This window comes from Stegostoma tigrinum, chromosome 8 (genome assembly GCF_030684315.1).
Source record: "Stegostoma tigrinum isolate sSteTig4 chromosome 8, sSteTig4.hap1, whole genome shotgun sequence".
NCBI classification, from domain to species: Eukaryota; Metazoa; Chordata; class Chondrichthyes; order Orectolobiformes; family Stegostomatidae; genus Stegostoma; species Stegostoma tigrinum.
This window is the reverse complement of record NC_081361.1, coordinates 21291855-21313733: the sequence shown is the minus strand read 5'-3', so window position 1 is coordinate 21313733 and position 21879 is coordinate 21291855. Positions and strand designations below refer to the sequence as shown.

Genomic DNA, 21879 nt, shown 5'->3' with positions numbered 1-21879 from the left:
ACCTCAATACTGTGTCCAAAGCTCTTCACCGGAGAAATTGTACAATTAGTTGCTCTTGTATAATTGCCCCGTGCTGTTTATTTGAGACTTTTCTCGACTACACAACAGATGTAAAGCATTGAAGAAATGGTTTGCCACATGCTTTTCCCCCTTTCTGTGCTTCCATGCTCCAGCCCAACTGTCAATGGCTTGAAATGCTGATGCACCGATTCAAGAGTATAAAAAAATTGTTTTGTTGTGAACATAAATGCTTGTTTAAAATGACTTAATAGCACTTTGTGACCATTTGCAGCTCTGGAAACGTTGACCACCCAGGCTGCGAGGGAGGTGGAGATGCGTGTTTTCCAGCAACGGTGGGCGTCATCGAAAAGTAAGTTGAATGCAATATGTGAATGAGATTTTACTTTATTCAGAATGCAAGGAAGTGAAAGGCAATTGCAGGGGAGATGGCAGTTACTGTAGGAGAACATCAGGATTCCTTGTGAAAGCATCACACTGTAGTGTATTGAGCTCCATTGCTCGCAATTGTAATCACATTGTTGCATCTCTGATATTTGCATTATTCCTTCATTCTTCAAGAAAAATAGCATTCTGACAAGATGTTTCAATCGAAAATTATTCATCTTTTGGATTAGAAATGTTGAATTACTTCCCTATGACCTGTGTTGAATATGAAAAACAGGATTCCCATTTCTGACTTTTCCCTGTATCACCAGCTACTGTGTCCTTGAAATCTATGATAGGCTTTGAATAAGGGAAAAAGGGTTATCCTTTGGATCCAAATGTCTGGAGTGCTATCTGCTGATTCCACTGGGTTTGTTATGGGATAAAATACTGAATCTCAGAGACTCCAGAATCTTTTAACATCTTGCAGCCAGTTGTGATCTTTGGGAACTTTGTTACAATGCAAACATAAATGATCTTTCAATCAGGGTGCAAAATGTGAAAGGCACTCGCCGGAGAGATGTTGTTTGGATTTTTTCGGAGCTTCCTGTTGAAATCAAGTGGCAGGAATGCAGCAAACACCGTTGCACACCAGACCATTGCAATCACATCAGGGGGAATGATTTGCCTCTCTCATGCTTGCTTTATTGCTAGAGATTGGAGCTCATATTCAATTAAGTCAACAGAAATCATCCGCAACACTTCAATGAGAAATTGCTTGCCCTTCAACATCCTGGTCCTGAAATGTTTAGCCCTGCTTTACTTCTCGGAAGGACGCTGCAAGGGAAAAAATGGCTTAAGCCTTTTGTCCTTCTCTCTCCTGCACTCTTTGCCTCTCCCTCTACCTGTGCTCTGCGTTCTTGCAAACGAGCTCTGTCAGTTTGCTGAAACAAAATTACCATCTATTCCAGCCATCTATCTGGAGTGTGACCAGTTTCAGAAAAGCAGCTGAACACAAGGTGCAGTACTGAACCTAGAGCTTTAAGCCATTCAAACAGCTGTCACACAATTGTAAATGGAAGCAAATGCTAATTTTAATAAGAAAACTTAATCTTGTCTGACCAATTGCACGTCTGGTTACCTGAACAGTTCGAACTGCACTGGGGATGGAAAACAGCATGACATAAAAACGTAAGTTTGATACCATATTTAACGACAAACTTGCTTCATTCCGAACACAAGGAAGTAAAAAGAAATTGTTAATGCTCTGGCAATTGCAGTGATTCAGATAGAATGCTTTCTGTCTTGCATCTGTAAAAACCAGTCAGAATCCCAGTGGACATGCCAAATTTCCTGAGCCTTGAAGCAAGTAGAGACTTTGCTGTGCTTTCATGACCATAATGTTGACATGGGAAGACCAGGGCAGACTTTTGGTGATCAGTTTAAACACCTTTTAAATGTTGTAACTGTACCCCATCCACCCACAAACCATTCTTTGTATCAGAAAATTTTTCCTCATGCCATTTTAAAAAATCTTTCACATCCCATCTTAAAATAGAATATGCCCCCGAGTCTTGAAATCCTCCAGCTGACAGAAAAGACGCCTGCCATTCACTTTATCCGTATCCCTCATGATTTTATCAAACTCTTTAACGTCACCTTTCAACTTCTTATGCTCCAGTGATCAAAAGTATCAGCCTATCCAGCTCTCATTGTAACTCAAACTTTCTAGGTGAGTGATGGTACATGGCTTTCAGTCAGGAGGGCCAGCACAGTAAGTGAAGGGCCTTTGGTACCAACCCAGGAGCTTGGAAACAGTGAATGAGCAACTTGGGCACTCAGTGCCGGTCAGAAAAAGTAAGGAACTGAATGTCAGGCAAGTTATAGGTCTTGTCAATTATCTGTAAATAGCTTGAGGTTCTTTTGAAGAGATGGGAACGTTAAACCTAAAACATTGCATTTGGGATGTTTATCGTCTGCCCGTGTGCTGAGGTTCTTTATTTGAACTCTTTACTCCTTATCTGCCCACAGGCTCCCTCTCACAGCCAAAAATCCCAGTGTTGATAAGAAGTGCCAGAAATTAATATTGTGATTATGTGCACATTTGAAATGATTTAACTGGTGCTTTATGACCACTTGCAGCTGTGAAAATGTTGACATGCCACACTGTGAACTAGGTGGAAACCTAAGTTATTCAGAAGCGAAAGGAGCAATTAGCTAGTCCGTTTGATCTGTTGTCAGATTAAACCTGTTGCCCAGTATTTGGGATCTAATAATGTGAAAGGAAACTGTTGGCAGTTGCTGGAAGATGATGTCAGGATTGCCTCTGGAAAGCATCCCATTGACAGAGCAGTGAACACCAATCCAGATGATAGCAATGATGTGAAGCAACTGCTTGACTGGTTCTGAAATGTTTGGCTGATTTTGAGAAATTAGATAATGTTGAATGAGCATAAAGCATTCAAAGCTTTTCAATGATAATGGGAAGTGCAGATGCTGGAGAATCCAAGATAATAAAATGTGAGGCTGGATGAACACAGCAGATGAAGGGTCTCGGCCCGAACGTCAGCTTTTGTGCTGCTGAGATGATGCTGGGCCTGCTGTGTTCATCCAGCCTCACATTTTATTAGCAAAGCTTTTCAATGTTAGATTGGATTTTGCTTGTCTTTCAGTATCAAGGTCTTGCAGAGCCCAGAATTGACTATCAGTGAAGAAATGGTTTGCTCTTCTTTTTGCCCTGTTCTGTCTCTTCCAAACCCCACTCCAGCACTGCCTCATTATGATGACATGTGGACATCCTGTGGAAGTCAGAATAATCCATCTTTCAAGACAGTGATATTTTTTGTGAAATTGGGTTGGATTTAATTCTGGATGAGTTTGCTTGTTCGAAATGACTCAATTTGTTCTCTTTCATCAATTGCAGTTCTGGAAAAACTGAGAGTACAAATGGTGAACAAAATGGATTTGGAGGTTCCTCAGGAGCAAACGAAATAATTGCTGAGTAAGTTTAATTACATGTATGACTAAATTAATCATTATTCAGAATGTGACAAAACGCGAGGAAACAGCTGAGGAGCTGGCCGTTTGTGCAATGTTATACAACCATCACATGGTAACAGCCCAGAGACAATGATTTGATAATGTTTGTAATAGCTTTCAAAGAGGAACCGGCCTACATTCACTCCTATGTAATAGTACCAAACCATTGATTTAGAAAATTGTAGTTCCCTTTTGAAGACCTCAATTGAAGCTGCATTCACCACACTATTAGGCAGAATGTCTCACTTCCTCACCATGCTGTTTAAAAAATAATCCATGTCACCATTTTTTTTTGTTGAACATGTTGAATCGGTATCGTTTTCTTTTCAACTCTTCTGTCACAAGATATTGATTGTTCTTATCCAGTCCCACCAAATCCCTCATGATTTTGAACACTTGTAAAATCTCTTCACAGTCTTCTCCAAGACAAGCAGCCCTACCTTTTCCACAAAACCCTTAATGGCTCCATCCCCAGCTCTTTGTCCTATCTGTCTCCTCTCCACCTATCTTCTCCTCTATCCATCTTCTATTTCCCTCTGCCTCGCTCCCTATTTATTTCAGAACCCCATCCCCTCCCCAATTTCTGAAGAAGGGTCTTGGCCCAAAACATCAGCTTTCCTGCTCTTCTGATGGTGCTTGGTCTGCTGTGTTCATCCAGCTCTACACCTTGTTATCTCCACAATGTTGTCTAGTTTGTCACCTCTGGTACTATTTTTGTGAATGTTTCGTACAACCCTGTCAAATCTCTTCCTGAAGCGTGGTTTAGAAAGACGAGAGTTGAGGGCAAATCAGCGTTTTCTATAAAGATTTGTCATATCTTTTTTGTTTTGCATACGATGCTGTTATTTTTAAAGTTCAGAAACCTGACGATATCTTCAACCTGCAGTACCACCTTCATAATTAGTCTGCATACTCACAGTGTATCGAATATCAAACATGGATCATTTCAGGAAGCACTGATCACTGTATCATAAGATTTTTTGTTTGGATATAGAAGAGAACAATGAGCAATCCTGAATAATTTTGATTTGGAGGAGGGCCAATTTCAAAAGGGGCCAGATGCCATTTGCAGCAAGTAAATTTGAATACAAGTTGGGGAGCACCATTTGGGGCTAACATTTTATGCTAAGGAATCTTCACCATCTAGAGTGTAACCTGCTTAATAGAACCATCTGATGAAGGCTTGTCATTCCAAATCTTCAGTTTTCATGGGCATTCAAATGGATTGAATTGTCGATGAAAATGTTTGCTTGAAGTGTTGTAAATTGTTCTTCATGTTCAATTGTAGGTGTGAAAACATTGAAAGCAAGGATTTAATTTCACAGGAGAAGAAAGTGACAGTCAAGAAGTGAGTTTGATCCAATGCATGAGCATGTGTATGTTTCATTTGCACCACATTAATGTCAAAAGGGAATCCCTGGAGAGCTGGTGGCCATATGTTAGATCATCAGAAATCTCTTGATGAAGATGAAAATGTTTCTGTGCTGTGTGACTGTGTCAGACATACCACAGAATTAAAAACACGGAAATCACTCCAGATCATGGCACATTGATGAAGAAACAGCTTCTCAGTTATTTGCATAGTTTCTCCCTAAACCCGAGGAAGAAGCAATGCGAAGCACTGAGTGAAGCACAAGCAGCAGTTGCATGTGAAGGTGTTGAGTTGATCTCAGACAGAAATTTCTGGACTCGGTAGCAAATGTAAGCTTTTGAAGAGGTGGCTTCACTCCTTGCGCCTGGTCCTTTTCCCTGTTCCCAGCTGCCGCCACCACTGCTGGCGAGCTGCTTTGGCCCTCAAGGTCATTTCTTGTAAATTTCCTGGGAATTTTAAAGACGGATTCAATATTTTATGCAGTTTTACATTTGCAGCATGACCTTGTTTAAATTAAAATGAGCTGATCAGGGTTTGAAATGCTGCACTTTGAGACTTCATTTTTTTTCAATGGCTGGCCATCAATTACCGACCCAACCACCATTTTAATTTGCTTTTTGTTTTGTGGCTTGTGATCAATTGCAGAAGCGTACACTTTCAAAGATCGAACTTCCCAGATTTGGACAAATGCAGATCTGCAGAAAAGAAAGCAATCATGAATAAGTAAGTTTGATTTAACATGTAGTTAAATTGTATTTATAATTTGGAATTTAAGAATGTGAGAAGAATTGCTGGAGAGCCAGAGCATCCTGTAAAACAATATAGAGACTTTTTCAACAAAAACGCCAGTCACCCAGACTAGATGGCAAACAGCACTCCAGACCATAAAAAACACATGAAAGAAGCGAACTGAAAACAGAAACAAATCTGTGGATTCAGTAAATCAGGGACAAAAACAAAGTTGCTGGAAAAGCTCAGCAGTTCTGGCAGCATCTGTGAATGTAAAAACAGCGTTAATACTTCAGGTCCGGTGACCCTTCCAGTTCTAAGGATTGTCATTTGTCGAGTTTGCAGTAGTGATGCATTATTGAAGGAATGGCTTCCCTCTTCACACCACTTCATGACAAGTTATCCTGCAAACCTCATGTGAATGTTGGAAATGGAATTAAACCACTTTCTAGTGCAGTCATATACTTGTTGTGTGGTTTGTTTGTGGTGTCCTTGGACATTGGTGCCCTCCCACTCCTTGTTGCTGTTGTATGTTTTGCAATAATCGAGCTTGCATTCCTGTTTCCTGAATCTATGAAATCCAAAAACCTTTAAGTTCTTGTGCTCACATCCCTCATGTTCTCACTTTGCTACTGTCTGGAATTATTTGAGGTCCCAAACTTTGCCTGGAACTTTCCTGTTCTGCCAAATCCTGAGAGCTGTGCATCTCTTGATACTTTTTTGCAGGCGTGCAATTCCTTCCTCTTAACATCACCATCTCTCACCTTTAAGATGCTCTCGAAATGTCACTCTGGCCAAACGTTTGGTCACCTGTATGAAAATCTCCTCCTTTGATGTCAGTTTTTGTATGGCTCCCCTGCTGTGAAGTGCCATGAGGAGTTTTTTTCTGTGCAGGGGTTCTATTTCAGTGTTGTGATGACTTCTGTGTGCAGCTGATGTCTTGTTGCCAAAAAGTAACCATTGATTTGCCTGTGAAATAATGCAATGTTCCCTCTCAGTATTAACCAGGTCGTTAAATCAGTGAATTGCAAGCTGAGTATTTTGGAGTATTTCATTAGCCATCCCCAGCTAGACCCGACTTTGCCATGTTACTGGGGTATCCAAGCATTGGCAATGCAACTCCCAGAACACAGGCAAACAAATCATCATAATCTTGGTGTTTTTCTTTGTTCACTTGATTTGTCTCTTTGACTTTTACAACGTTATTTTTTCAACTCACTTTCTCCTTACTGGTGGAAAAGCAGCATCGAAATGCCAGGAAATCCTGCTGGTGTAAGAAGTATCCTCAGATGCATGTGAAATCATTTTGCAATGAGCCTTAAGTATATCTGTGCAATCTACAAAGAAGAAAACTTGGAAACATGGCCAACATATAGTTTCTATCCATGACCAGCACAATTCTCAATTGGACAGTCATTCCTTTGTCACTGGGTCCAAGTGCCACGCTCCTTAGCTGATGGCATGGCAGGTTTACCATTGCCGTGTGCACTGCAGCAGTTCAAGAGAGCAGTTCATCTTCTTCTGTGCCATCGCATTGACTCTGTATTCCAAATTTAATCTATTGCATTTATATTTGTATAATGTGAAGGTTTTTTTTCCCCAAGAGTTTTGCTTCCCTGATGAACAGTATTAACTCTGACTTCATTTCCAGTGCTATTGCTGAAATCCTGAAATTCTGGTTGAATCAGCACCCTGAAGACTTCCGACAAGGCTCAAGTTATGCTTGCCTAAATAAAGTCCTCACATACCTAAAGCAGACAGCGCCGGGGTCAGACCCTGAAAAACGGGCCCAGAATCTTCACAGTCAGTTTCTGGACGATGAAAGTGCAGAGAAAGAAATGTTCAGTAAGATTTATATTTATGATGCAAAAACAGTGGTTTTAATTCATAAGGCAAGGGGAAATAATTGTGGGGCAGTGTTTTTATCGGTGCGGTGGTGAAAGCATGTTCTGTTTGGCTCCAAAAGGCAGTTTGGGAATTTACTTTAAATATATCTCTGAAAGATTATAGTGTGCTATTCCTGTAGTGTAAATCTGATTCATGGACATCTACTCCGTCTGTATTCCGTCCCTCACCAGGACAGTATTGGAGCTCTCTGCCGCTCCCTCCAATGGCTGCCCAACCAATCGCCATTTATCACACCTGTGTTCCCTTGCTGAACATGACCTTCCTCTCAACAGCCTGTATTTCAACTTCATCTGATGTAATGCAACTCACTTCCTGTGCAATGAAGGCATTGCTATGAATGCTTGCACGGAACCCCAAAATGCTGTGTTTTTTTTAAATTGAGATGTGTAGCAGACATTATTCCAGCCATGTCTCTTGAATTTCTTATTCCAATCCATCAAAGCTGATGCTTGCTATTGTCACCAACTGGAAAAGTTTATTGAACTTGTTTCCACTTTCTGTCCTTCTCTTCATCTTCAACTGCTCCATCTCTGACTCTTCATCTGTGGTTGTGAGAATGAAAAGAGGCTGCAGACAGTTTTGATAAATGGGCAGAAATTGCAGCAGAAGGAATACAATGTGGCAAGGTGTGAAGTTAACCAGTTTGATCGGAAAACTAAATTCAGAATGTCTTTTGATAAGTTTGTATTCAGAGGGATGTGGTTGTTCATGTCAGTTGAATTGCAAAGTTAACATGAATGCAGTGCAAACTATTCGGATTACGTTTGCTTCACTGCAATACCTCACAGTACAGAGAAATGAGATTGCAATAGATGGATTCATTTGGATCAGCACAAGTGCCTTTGGCAACTTCGCTGCTTTCTCTTGTAATTTGGGGTTCAAAGTGAAACATCTCCATAAATAGCTCACATAGCTGCCAGAATAAATTGTTAACGCTGCAGCTTAATGGTAATTCAAATGACTGAGTTATGATGAAAGTTAAGATCTTTTTCTGCGATGGACTCTGATGAAATTAATTTGTTAAAATGACCATTTAGATCCGAGATTACCAGTGGTCCCAAAGATCAGTGTTGTGCAGTAGTAATCATTGACCGTAGAAGAGCACCATTTTAGCCAGATACCAACCATTTGGATACTTTGACATCAGTGAAAGAATCAATGGGTGGGGTCGGCGGTGTGTCTGAATTTGTTTAGACATGATGTGTAAAGCTGTTCATTTTGAGTAGCAAGATGTTTTTCTAATCGAACTTGTTCACACATGTTAACGCATACACTGTAGCAGGTGGGTGTTGAAGCCAGGCCTCGTGGCTCAGTGTTATTGACACTAGCACTACAGCACAAGAGCCCTTGTTGGTTACTACATGCCTGTGGAGCAGGTGAGACTAAGCCCAAGGCCACTTGGTCCGGAAATAGGAACACTACCAATGTGCCTCAAGAGCCTCCATTTTGAGTGGTCATCTGACGTTGTCAAATTCATGGTGCCTCCCTGTCAGTTCGTGGAGGGCTTCGCCATCTGTCTCAGGGTTTAGTTCATTTGGGCTTCCTTTGACAAGCTTCAAAAGTAGATCCAAAAATTTTGGTTAAGCCAAGTATTGCTGAGTGAATACCGCTGTCCTGAGTTCATGATGTACAAGACCAAATTCTGCATAGAACGGACTCTGTAATATGGTCTGCTAAGACCCAGCAGCATTGAATGAGTCTTTCAGGACAATTTCCTTTTTAACTGTTGCTGTCAATGACATTTTATTTTCTAATATGATTGAATAATTTTGCAGGTTATTGTAAAACAAGAACTTGAGATTTGAAAGATTTCCTTTGGCAAGAAATTGGAATGGGAATCTGTCAGTAAATACAATTTCTTTTGCAATTGAAATGCTTCCAACAGGAGGGTTTCACTGCAATATCACATTAAATTCAGCAAATCGAGATTTAAAACTATAAATGTGAGCTAACTGTTGTAAATTAGTGGACGATTTCTAGTCACAAGTGAGTAAGATGTTTTGGAGCAATGAGAACTTTGGGCACAAAATAAATATCTATCTTCACTTACGCAGAAGGCTACCCTGGAAGACTTGGGTTCTACGTGGGAGAAGAACATGAAGGAACCATCGAAGAAGTGGACGAAAAGCTCCTCTGCTACCCATCACGCTGCATTGCAGAGCAGCTGACCTTTATGGATGCTGTGAGTAAACAGGAATCTGGGTCTGTGATAATGGATTGCAGATGCTGGAGAATCCAAGATAATAAAATGTGAGGCTGGATGAACACAGCAGGGCCAGCAGCATCTCAGGAGCTTAAAAGCTGTCATTTGGGGCCTAGACCCTTCATCAGAGAGGGGGATGGGGTGAGGGTTCTGGAATAAATAGGGAGAGAGGGCGGAGGCGGACCGAAGATGGAGAGAAAAGAAGATAGGTGGAGAGGAGAGTATAGGTGGGGAGGTAGGGAGGGGATAAGACAGTCCAGGGAAGACGGACAGGTCAAGGAGGTGGGATGAGGTTAGCAGAAAGGAGATGGAGGTGCGACTTGGGGTGGGAGGAAGTGATTGTTGAGAAGAAGAACAGGTTAGGGAGGCAAAGACAGTCTGGGCTGTTTTTGGGATGCAGTGGGGGGAGAGGACGATCTGGGCTGGTTTTGGGATGCGGTGAGGGAAGGGGAGATTTTGAATCTGGTGAAGTCCACATTGACATCATTGGGCTGCAGGGTTTCCAAGCGGAATATGAATTGCTGTTCCCGCAGCCTTCGGGTGGCATCATTGTGGCACTGCAGGAGGCCCATGATGGACATGTCATCTAAAGAATGGGAGGGAGAGTGGAAAACGCTCGTGACTGGGAGGTGCAGTTGTTTATTGCGAGCCAAGTGGAGGTGTTCTGCAAACCGGTCCCCAAGTCTCCACTTGGTTTCCCCAATGTAGAGGAAGCCACACCGGGTACAATGGATACAACATACTAGATTGGCAGATGTGCAGGTGAACCTCTGCTTAATATGGAAAGTCATCTCGGGGCCTTGGATGGGGTGAGGGAGGGGGTGTGGGGGCAAGTGTAGCATTTTCTGCGGTTTCAGTGGAAGGTGCTGGTGTGGTGGGTTTGGAGGGGAGTGTGGAGCGAACAAGAGAGTCGCGGAGAGAGTGGTCTCTCCGGAAGGCAGACAAGAGTGGGGATGGAAAAATGTCTTGGGTGGTGGTGTTGGACTGTAGATGGCGGAAGTTTCGGAGGATGATGCATTGTATCCTGCTTTCCGGAGAGACCACTCTATGTGTGACTCCCTTGTTCGCTCCACACTGCCCTCCAACCCCACCACACCTGACATCTTCCCCTGCAACCGCAGGAAATGCTACACTTGCCCCCACATCCCCTCCCTCACCCCAATCCCAGTCCCCAAGATGACTTTCCATGTTAAGCAGAGGTTCACCTGCACATCTGCCAATGTTGTATACTGTATCCATTGTACCCGGTGTGGCCTCCTCTACATTGGGAAAACCAAGCAGCAGCTTGCGGACTGATTTGCAGAAGACCTCCGCTCAGTTTGCAATAAACAACTGCACCTCCCAGTCGCGAGCGTTTTCCACTCCCCCTCCCATTCTTTCGATGACATGCCTATCATGGGCCTCCTGCAGTGCCACAATGATGCCACTCGAAGGTTGCAGGAACAGCAACTCATATTCCGGTTGGGAACCCTGCAGCCCAATGGTATCAATGTGGACTTCACCAGCTTCAAAATCTCCCCTTCCCCCAACGCATCTCAAAGCCAGCCCAGTTCGTCCTCTCCCCGCAGTGCACCACACAACCAGCCCAGCTCTTCCCCTCCCGCCACTGTATCCCAAAACCAGTCCAGCCTGTCTCTGCCTCCCTAACCTGTTCTTCCTCTCACCCATCCCTTCCTCCCACCCCAAGCCGCAGCTCCACCTCCTACCTACTAACCTCATCCCACCTCCTTGACCTTTCTGTCTTCCCTGGACTGTCCTATCCCCTCCGTCCCTCCCCACCTATACTCTCCACTCCACCTATCTTCTTTACTCTCCATCTTCGGTCCGCCTCTCCGTCTCTCCCTATTTATTCCAGAACCCTCACCCCATCCCCCTCTCTGATGAAGGGTCTAGGCCCGAAATGTCAGCTTTTATGCTCCTGAGATGCTGCTGGTCCTGCTGTGTTCATCCAGCCTCACATTTTATTATCTAGGAATCTAGGGTCTATTCTGTTGAGACCTGTCTTTCCCAGTCATTCTCAATACGATGTTTCAGTCAGCAGGAAGCATCCGAATCTCACCATATTATTGAAAGCTATTTCCGCTCCACCAGTCATTATAACTGAATTGCCTTCACAATGCAGTCGTCCAAGATGTCAAAGTGTCTTGTTTGAAATGTAACTTCAGTCTTAAGCTTGAAATACCTGTCGATGAAGACTTCAGCACTCGCCTATTTTTTTAAATGAATGTCACATGAATTAAGTGAGCAGGGAGAGCACTGAAAATCCTTCGTAACTTCGTGTTGAATCTCTACAAAATGAATAGTATTTCAGGGTAAAAGTTGAAATGTTTCACCAGAACAGTCACTTTTCTGACATGAACCCAGTGATTTTGTTCGAAGTGTCCAGTAAGACAACTTTGGTGTTTGCAGAGATCTCCTGGAATGGAATCAGCCAGGAGCTCAGGCTATTCCAGTCTAGTCTCCAAGGTGGCTTGGTGCCTACCTCTACGAAATGAGGCGAAGGATTGCTGACTCAAATTTTGTGTTCTGTCTGGGTCTGGTCATAGGCTTCGGCTTCAAATGGAAGCTCAGCTTTGAGCAAATGGGACTGTGGTCTATATGACAGCATTGGGTGTGACTCTAGAATGTAAGTAGTCCTCTAAGTCTCAAAAAGCCTGAGCAATTGTCAGTGTTGAGAGCAGGGGTGCGCATATCTAATCTGAAAGTGAACTTTTTGTCAAACGTACGAGTTGGTTATGGATCGCTGCTTTTCTGCACAGAGTTAGAAAGTTAACATCTGTTTTCATTGCAGTCTCTGTTGCATGTGTGTATACATTCTGGCACTTCGAGTCTAATCATGTGACACAATGATGACAACAGACATTTTGGATGGGAAACAACCTATATTGGTGTCTGTAGAGGAACATAGCTGCTTTTCTTTCCTTGAAGCAGTGAGGTCGGCAATGAGATCAGTGATTCCTTTTCAAATCAGTTGTTTGACCTGGTGAATGTCAAGGCAGTGTTTTTGATTCTGGTCGCCTGTGTTGTTTCTGTTGCAGGCAGGTCCAGGAGGCTGAAACAGGAGATTTATTATTTAGTTTACTGTAGAGGGCGGAAGGTTAGCCTCAGCTGTTCCCTGCCTGAAATAATCGATGACATCATTGTCACATGATCGGAGTGTTAAAAGTGAGAGTGCACCATGCTTGCATAAATACGCAGCAGTTTCCCACTCCATGGTTTCTGAGTTTGTGTTAAGTTTGACACTCGGAGCATAATTGTTTGTGGGAGTTGTTAGCCTTGAAGAGGGAGGCAAGAGGAGACAATGCAAACAGAATGACCAATTGACAGGCTTGGATGTTTGGCAACATTCAGCCTCAGCATGAAACCAACAGTGGGGAGGTGTTGACGTTGAGGTGTACTTAACCAACACGGGGTGCGGCTGCCATTGTGTTCTGTCAATCTGCCTTGATGTGAGAAGTGGACATGATGCAGGAGCACTTTCCTGATGGCCAGTCTGTCTAGCTTATGGACCACCATGGCTGAGCATCAGGAGGAGTGACTATTGCCAACAAAGCCGTGCATTGATGGTGTGCACGGAGCCAGCAGTAGGAGCTGGGTGGAGATAACTTGTGATTTAGAATCTAACCTACAAATAAGAAGGAGATGACTGAAAACTCAAGGCTGTTGACCTGTTTGTACAACCTAAAAGCACCTTGGGCATCAATGTGTGTATTATGTACTCAGTTGTTGACAAAGTAGCTTGTGCAGTTTTGAATGTACAAATGAAAACCAGCAGAATGAGTTTACTCATGAATGGAAGAACCTTGTTTGTAGTTCATTCCTTCAACCACAGTACTGCTAATATATGTAATCTTTGTTTCCTTTTTATTTTTGATCAGGATCTTTTTAAGAAACTTGTGCCCAGCGAATGTTTAGGGTCCATCTGGGCTGAACAACCAGATCGAGCATCAACCGTCTGGGCTATCGTGGCACAGTTCAATAACGTTAAGAATTGTGTCACCAGCACCATCAGTCGGCCTCAGCAGCTAAAACCACGGCAGAGGGCGAAAATCATTGAGAAGTGGATTGATGTTGCCAAGGTACACTTGTTCTTTCGTGATTTTTAACCTTTATGACAGGGTAAAGCACTCAGTGCATGAAACAAACATGGTGGAAGAGAGCAAGCAGTTCCTACGATGTGTTGAGATGTTTAGGGTTTGAAAGCCTCTCGAATTGACGAGCAGAATTAGAAATGAATGCTTCATGGCAAATCCTAGCATTTGTAATTTCCATAGAGTTGGCTGCTAATAGTTCATGCCTCAGTTTACAGTTGCATTGAAATATTAAAGTTTTCTTTCTCATCAAAAATATTTCTGTGGAGAAATAAAGTAAACTGATTTCAGATTTTTAGTGGCCCTTCAAACACAAAGTTACTTATTAGGCATTACAGAATGTTGCTTGCCTCCCTTCCGAGCAGTGATCAGATTTATGATACATTGTAAATTTTATTCTCAGTTTTCTGCATTCCATATGCCCGTATGACGGCCCTTCAGTAACTTGCCTGGTTGTCTGTTTCTTATGTGTTTGCCAAAGGAATTTGTCTTTGCATTTTAATCAGCAATTGGGAAAAGGATGAGGAAGGGCTGTCATACCTGATATCAGGCTTGTCTTTGTCATCAATATGTGGCATTCCCACGAGTACATTTGGAAAGAATCAAGACAGGAAGCTAGTAATTAACTAATTAAGTGAATTAAGTAATTTATTCATATTCATTTTATCATCCAAAATGGCACTGGATCATAGCAACAAAAGTGTATTATCATTGAAATTTCCCATATTCATGTGACCATAAAATATTTAGTCATTCGAAAGGTTGGGAATGAAGATTCATAATTATACCTTTGCCAGGTATTTGTGACAAATCTGGTTTGGCTCTTGGCAACGCTGCCTGCATGGATTTGGACTCGGAAAGAATCTTAAGGCATTGATGTCTGTCTCCAGTTTCACAACCCAGAGAAGTTGAAATGAATGGAGGCAGACACCCAGTCATAGACATGGATACATGAGCTCCTGACAGGCTGTCCGTGCCGACCTAGAAACTGGTGCTGTCAAAGGCCATTCTGTAGATGAGTTGCCACCTTCCAGTGATCACTTGGCTGGCTCTTCCGGTTGTCATTTGAGTTGACAATAGTTGATGAGGGGCCTTATCCATGTTGAAGTGTCCTCCGTCACTTACTTTTTACTGCAGCAGCCTTTGTTGCCCTCAAGCCGGAAGACTGTGGGCTTGAGATCTTACCTGCTGGACTTAATCAGACAAGGCATCTATCTAATGATGCCCAGTGAGGCACATCCACATAAAGCCAATATGGTCTAATGACCCTCTCCCTCCTTGGCCTTCCTCGCTAAGCAGAAGTGGTTTTGAGAGTTGAGAACAAACAATTGCAGGCTTCCTACTCTCCTGCCCCTCGGCCCCTCCCAACAAAGTTCAAATTGATGCTTGTGGAAGGGAGGTTTGATTTGTTCTATTCTTCTCCCTGTCTCCGTGGGGCAGGCAGATGAAAGACATTCACATGCTATCCTCACTACGATTAGTTAACTCAGTCTCAATAACATTGTGATTCATAAAAGTAGACTCAATTTTCTGATTTGTATGCTTTCCTTGAATGATTATCTCATGTGTCAGGCCCTGCCCTCCTATGCTGGCAGAAAATGTAATCTGTCATTCGTTTATCAGATGAATACAATGGATATAACACAGATGATTACCCGTCTCCAGCTCCCTAACTTCGCCACTTCCACCACTCAGATGGCCGTGTCTCCAACTTATTCATTCGAATCTTTGCTTTGGCGTCAGTGACCATGTCTCACGAGCCAAGTGTTGGCAGAGAGTGAAATGTCTCAGAGGGAAAAAAAAATGAAGATCAAGTTTTAAGTCGCTAAGATTTGTGGAATTTTTGCCCCCACAAAGTCGTTTGTTAATGCTGTTATTTTTGCAGATCACGTTTTTCTGATGGAACATTTTAATGTCTGAGGTATTGGGTCATGGGGAGCCACTGTTTTTCCCACAGAACTCATGTTTTATGTTCTCACAGGAATGTCGGATTTTGGGAAATTTCTCTTCAGTGTGTGCAATTACCCGTGCATTGCAAGCAAATAACATCTTAGAGTTTCAGAAGACTTGGGCAGCCGTGTCAAAGTGAGTCATTTTTCTGAAAAAGCCGTGTCATTATTTTTAATAAATATGTGGTAGGAATTTGCAGGTTTCACCTCCAAGTTTACTTGCCAAAGTGATCTTCACACTCCAGATGTGTTGACAGGATTACCAGAGGCACTACAGTGCAATCCTAACAATTGGCTTACTGGCAGAATCTTTCATTCTTTCACTAAGGAGTGAGGAGTTAATTTTCTACAGTGGAAAAAGAAAACTGTTTGACAGCTTAAAATATTGAACTATTGTGTTCCAAAACTGATCTGCTGTTGGATGTAACGTAAGACAGTTTCCTGTGGATGTGCTGTGACGGGGTGATATAAACTGGAGGTTTGTATAGGAACCTGAAATACAAAGAACACAATTATTTTAATCACCCAAGAAAGCAGTCGAGACCTCTTTGAAGTGCGCACTTGTAGTTTATATTCCTGTGCCGTAGACGATTTGATCATGATTGTTATTTTGAGGCAGCTTGGAGGTGAAATCTCACTTGCTGTGATGAGATTTCCTAAAACTACTGCAATGAAGGGCTTTTGTGGCACAGTGGTAACATCTCCATCTCTGGGCTGAAATAATCTGGGTTCAAATTCTGTCTGATGAAGGGTCTAGGCCCGAAACGTCAGCTTTTGTGCTCCTGAGATGCTGATTGGCCTGCTGTGTTCATCCAGCTCCACACTTAGTTATCTTGGATTCTCCAGCATCTGCAGTTCCCAATATCTCTTGGGTTCAAATTCTACCTGCCAAAGAGATGTGTCAAAACATATCTGAACTGTTTCATTAAAATAACTGCAATTGTTTGAAAAATGTTTCACTGCCCTTCACTGTCTGTATTACTTGCTTATTTGTCAGATTCCATGTCAGCTGTTTGCAATCTTGACTCTATTCTGTCAAGAGTAATTTGTTATATTCTCTTGACTAGGAGCACAAAGGCAACATTTGAAGATCTTCTAAATCTCATCTCCGAAGATGGCAACATAATGACAAGTAGCCAGCGCGAAAAACAGGTAAGCGTTTGCATTTGGCACTGTGCATCGATATTCAGGGCATTATAGGTATTTTCAAGCAAAATATCTACAATGAATTACATTGGTGTCTGAATGCATACAAATACTGTGAATCAATAATGCAACAAGGGATACATGTATTACATATGGATGGTCTAACTTGGCTCAAGTCTTCCAAAATCGTTCTGTCATGATGCAACCTTCATAGATTATCTTTCTCAGTGTTCGTTATCTTGGAAGTTTGAACACTTGCACAATGATATTAAAAGCAGGATATATGTCAGTTTTCTTTTCTTTTGATTTGCACACTTGGAGGGCCTCGTAATTAATAAAAGCCAAGGCAAAACACGAATAGCTTTAATTGGTTCTCGTTAGTGTTTTTGTTCAATTAGCATGTCTTCCTTTTATTGTTCTCTGCGGTAATAAATATTTACTGCATTGGAAGTGAGAGATAATCACATTGCTTTGTTTGTTGAGCATTTCAGACATCAACTATTTAGTTTCAACTAGCTTGGACCACCACTGACATTTCAAACTAACTTCAAAAACCTTCTCAAAAAGCATATTGTTTTACCAGGTTTCGAGACATTCCTCCTCACTCTGTTTGTCATGCTGTTTGCCCAGTCATTTTGTTCCTGAATTTTACAAAGTAACAAAATAATTTGTTAGTTATAAACATTTTGGTGTCACTTGACCAAACTAGTGTGTCCAGGACAGTAAGGAGGCAAGATGCAAGTTTTCTGTTGAATCATTCTTAGATTAAATCAAAGCAGTTTGAAGGTGGTACTTGAAGAGGACGAAATGCAGCATTCATGTTGGGTTGTTAACAATTTGACAGACACTCCGTTTTTCATACTGCTGAAAGTTCGAGTTGCGGTTGACGATGTTTTTGCATTGCTGTCCATCTGCTGGCTCCATAATTTCTACGGTGCTGCTGTCACACCTTGTTTATTATGTTTGCTATTGGTGCACAGTGCAGAATTCCAAATTACTTTTCATATCTGGCTTGAATCTAAAAGTAGATTTGTTTTTAATAATCAAAAACGTGTGTTGTGCAGGATGATTGCTTTTGTGGTGTCAATTTCTATAAATATACATGGGAAAATCTGAGTTCAAGATTGGACAGTTGTTTAACTTCCATAATGCTGTCTCCCAGATTGTACAGTGAATATCGATGCATGGTTCGTTAATCTTTAAGCATATTACACAGATGTTCTCTGGCAATATGGCTTGCTAAGCTTTACTTTATATGGGTGTGCCATTCGCAAGGCCACCATATCAACACTTACTGTCGATCCTTAGTTGACACTGAGTGTAGTGATAAGATACCACCTTGATATACCATAGCGTATTTTCTGAAAATACTTCCCCAAATGTGACTGTCTGGTGAATTTCACCTGAGTGAGCCAGCAATCATCATTTTCACTGTTGTGTTTTTAAATCTCAGAAAATATAATTTGAAACCTCATTTTAAATGCAGTTTGAAGCAGCAACTTCACCATGTCCAACAATTTGATTTGCACACTTGGATGGGAATCTGAAATAGTTGCCAAGTGATTGTTTTATGGGTTAAACATTGATACTAGTTTTGTGATAAACTATTGTGCGTGGGATAAATTGTAATATCACTTCCAAATATCATTGCCTGGCTATCACCTCTTGAGTTCGAATTGGCCAAATGTTGACATAAGGCTTTAGCGTTGTAAAATGTTTTTACAATTAAAGCTTGAGTTTTGAAATCTCTTCTGTTATCTCATTTGATATTATGGGAGATATAGATTAGATGCAGTGAATGAATAGCTGGTTTTCTATGTACATTTTCAGGATGGAGCTTCAAAATTTGCCGCCCTCAACAGCACCTTGAAAGAGAACAAAATACTGACACACAAAACACTGAAAGTAACAAAGAAGAAGGTAATCATCCCTTTATGTTTAATATTGGAATGAAACGTTCTCAAGTTGAAGCAGTTAATCTTGAAGCTTTACAAGTAAATCTGATTTATCTTTCCATAATGGTGTATCTTTGTTATAACTATGCTGTAAAGCAGTTCTCCGGGTAACTAAAGGGAAGTTATCAGCATTGCTGCTACTTAAGCCATTGAACATATTTGGTTATATGTTTGAAGCTATAACCATGCTGCTTGTTGCATATCTATCAGTGTGTTGGGTTGTGGGTAGAATATTTCTACATTGAACGGAAGTAAATCTGCGAGGCCAGGCAGGTATGCACAAACATTTCCCATGGTCTGATGGATAAATACAACAGTCAATACAGTGTGGAGCTGAAGGAACTCAGCAGGTCAGGCAGCATGAGAGGAGCAAGAAAATCAACGTGTCAGGTCAGGACCACACTGTATTGACTCTGACTCCAACATTTGCAGTTCTTGCTGTCTTTGAGAGATGGTTAGCATCACTGGTGGTCCAGTGGTTAGGATTCGGCGCTTTCACCGCTGCGGCCTGGGTTCGATTCCCGGTCAGTGCAGCACATTTTGGGGTGGCTCAGTGGCTCGGTGGTTAGCATTGCGGCCTCACAGTGCCGGGGACCCAGGTTCGATTCCAACCTCGGGTGACTGTCTGTGTGGAGTTTGCATATTCTCCCCGTGTGTGCATGGGTTTCCTCCCGGTGCTCTGGTTTCCTCCCACAGTCCAAAGATGTGCAGGCTAGGTGGGTTGGCCATGCTGAATTGCTGGTTGTGTTCAGGGGTGTGTGAGCTGTAGGGGATGGTTCTGGGTGGGATGTTTCAAGTGGCGGTGTGAAATTGGTGAGCCGAAGGGCCTGTGTCTACACTGTGAGTAATGGAATTTAATCTCAATACAACATCTTGGCTGAAGCATTGAAATATGCCGACGCTCACAAAGGCAGAGATTCAGGTACTCATCTGGTGTTCCCTTTTTGTGTAGCGAAGGAAGAACTAAACCCGGGTTACACAATAACTCGGTTAGCCATCATGAATGAGGCAACATGACGAGAATTTTTGCAGCACTGCCCCTTGTGTCTGCGCTGGTCATAAAGCACCCACCTATTCTAATCCCATTTTGTAGAATTTAGCCCATCGCCCGCCCATTCTTCATCAACATGTTGTGACACATGATGACACTTGTCTGGCAGAGGTGGAACTCAAACTCAGATTTCTGGCTCAGCGGTAGGGACGCTACGACTGAACCACAAGACCCCTTTATAGAGCTCTGATGAAGGGTCACCAGACCCAAAACATTAACACAGTTTTCTTCTTCACAAATGCTCCCAGAGCAGCTGAGCTTTTCCAGCAACTTTGTTTTTCTACCCCTTTAAAGAATTTGCATTTATTGGCGTTTTTGTCAACCCATTCAGCCAAGCTTATGACTCCATTCTGAAGGAGGTTGGACTGAACTGGGATACCCTGTAGGTATCATTCCGACAAAATTCCACAACCCCTACCCCTACCCAGGAGTTTTGATGGCAATGGCGTTTCAAGAGTTCATCAAAATTGTTCTTCAGTGTCTCAAGGGTTCCTGCCTGGACCACCCTTTTAGGCAGTGCGTTCCAGAAACCCACCACTTCTGGGTGAAAAGTTTTTGAACAAATCCCCTCAAAATAGCCTGCTTGTTGTATTAAAACTGTAAGCCCTGATATTGATAGACAGGGAATAAAGTTTTTCCTAACGCTTAGCCAAATCCCTCAGAACTCTTTGAACCTCAACCAGGTTCCTCCTCAGTGTCTTTGTTGCAGTGAAGATTGTCCCAGGTGAATTTAGCCCCTTTCTATAATTGAAATGTTCCTGCCCGAGCTGTATTAGTCAATTGGAATCAAAATTAACTTTTGGCAGGAAGTAAGCGTGACTTTTGAAGAACATTTCTGCAACTTGAAGCTTTCATTCGGCAGTGTAGCACAGGGTAGAGTGATAATTCTTGCTGTGTGTACTTTAATGCTCCAGACACAAAAGCTACAAGTATGAACATCAGGCTCACAGATGACACAAGAATGGGAGGTGTGGTAAATAGCAAAATGCTTTAGTCTCTAGGCACACCGTGTTCTAACTGTGGCTCAACTAATGTTATTTACGTCTGCTCTTATAGTCAGGCAAGTATCCAATATGGTGCTTTTACCACCTTATCCACAGGCCCTCCTGCCTTCAAGAATATGCTTATGTGCACAGCAAGGTCCTCGTGATTCTCTGTACATTCTAAAACTTCCATTTAACATGTCTTGTCCTGACTTATTTGTCCTCCCAAAACGCTTCGCCTGACACTTTTCAGGATTGAATTCTGTTTGCCTCTTTTCAGGCCTTCTAACCAGCCCATGTGTGTAATCCTGGAGACTAAGGCTTTTTGCTGTTTACCACATCGCCAATTCTTGTGGCACCTGTGAACCTGCTGTTCACACTTGTAGCTTTTGTGCCTTGAAAATTCATGTACACACAACAAGAACCATCACTTTATGCTGTGGTATGCTGCTGGATGAATGCTTCAAGTTGCAAAAATGCTCTTCAAAAATCACACATACTTCCAGTCGCAAAGTCAGTTTTGGTTCCAGTTTGCCAATTCCGGTGTATCTCCTAGGCTTTTAGCTCCTTAAGCAGTCTGAGACCATTAAATTATTTCTTGGGGTCAGAAAGGTGTCCTATGAAAAGACATTGAGTAGAATTATATTCTTGAGTTTTGGAAAATAAGGGTTAACCTTACTGAGTCAAACGTTTGGAAATCAGGTGCGATAAATTGTTTCCATCTTCAGGCAAAATCACACAGTACTTAGAAAATTTCCAATCTCCAAATGATGAAGTTACACAAACATTGAGTTTGGTTGACAGTTCACAGATCAGGGATCAAAACTCCGAACTTGCCTGTCGTTTATAGATCTAACTTTGTATTCCACTGTGTAACTGTGTCAAAAATTGAGTCCGAAATTTTGATTCTAATTAGATTTAGTTGCATGATAAATGGTATAAATAAGGCATGGAGTAGTATGTTTGGGAAATATGACAGTGCGTTCACAATGGATGAAATAAATTCACCTCACTTTTCTAGGGTGTAGTTCAGGGAATTGTACCATACCTGGGAGCTTTCTTCACGGAC

At 42.1% G+C, this 21879-nt stretch overlaps 1 non-coding gene across 1 annotated transcript; it reads left to right on the top strand.

Moving 5' to 3' along the window:
• Positions 1–19234: 19234 nt before the first annotated feature.
• Positions 19235–19309, top strand: trnae-uuc (transfer RNA glutamic acid (anticodon UUC)). The gene has a single exon. It is a non-coding gene; the product is annotated as a tRNA-Glu (tRNA).
• Positions 19310–21879: the final 2570 nt, after the last annotated feature.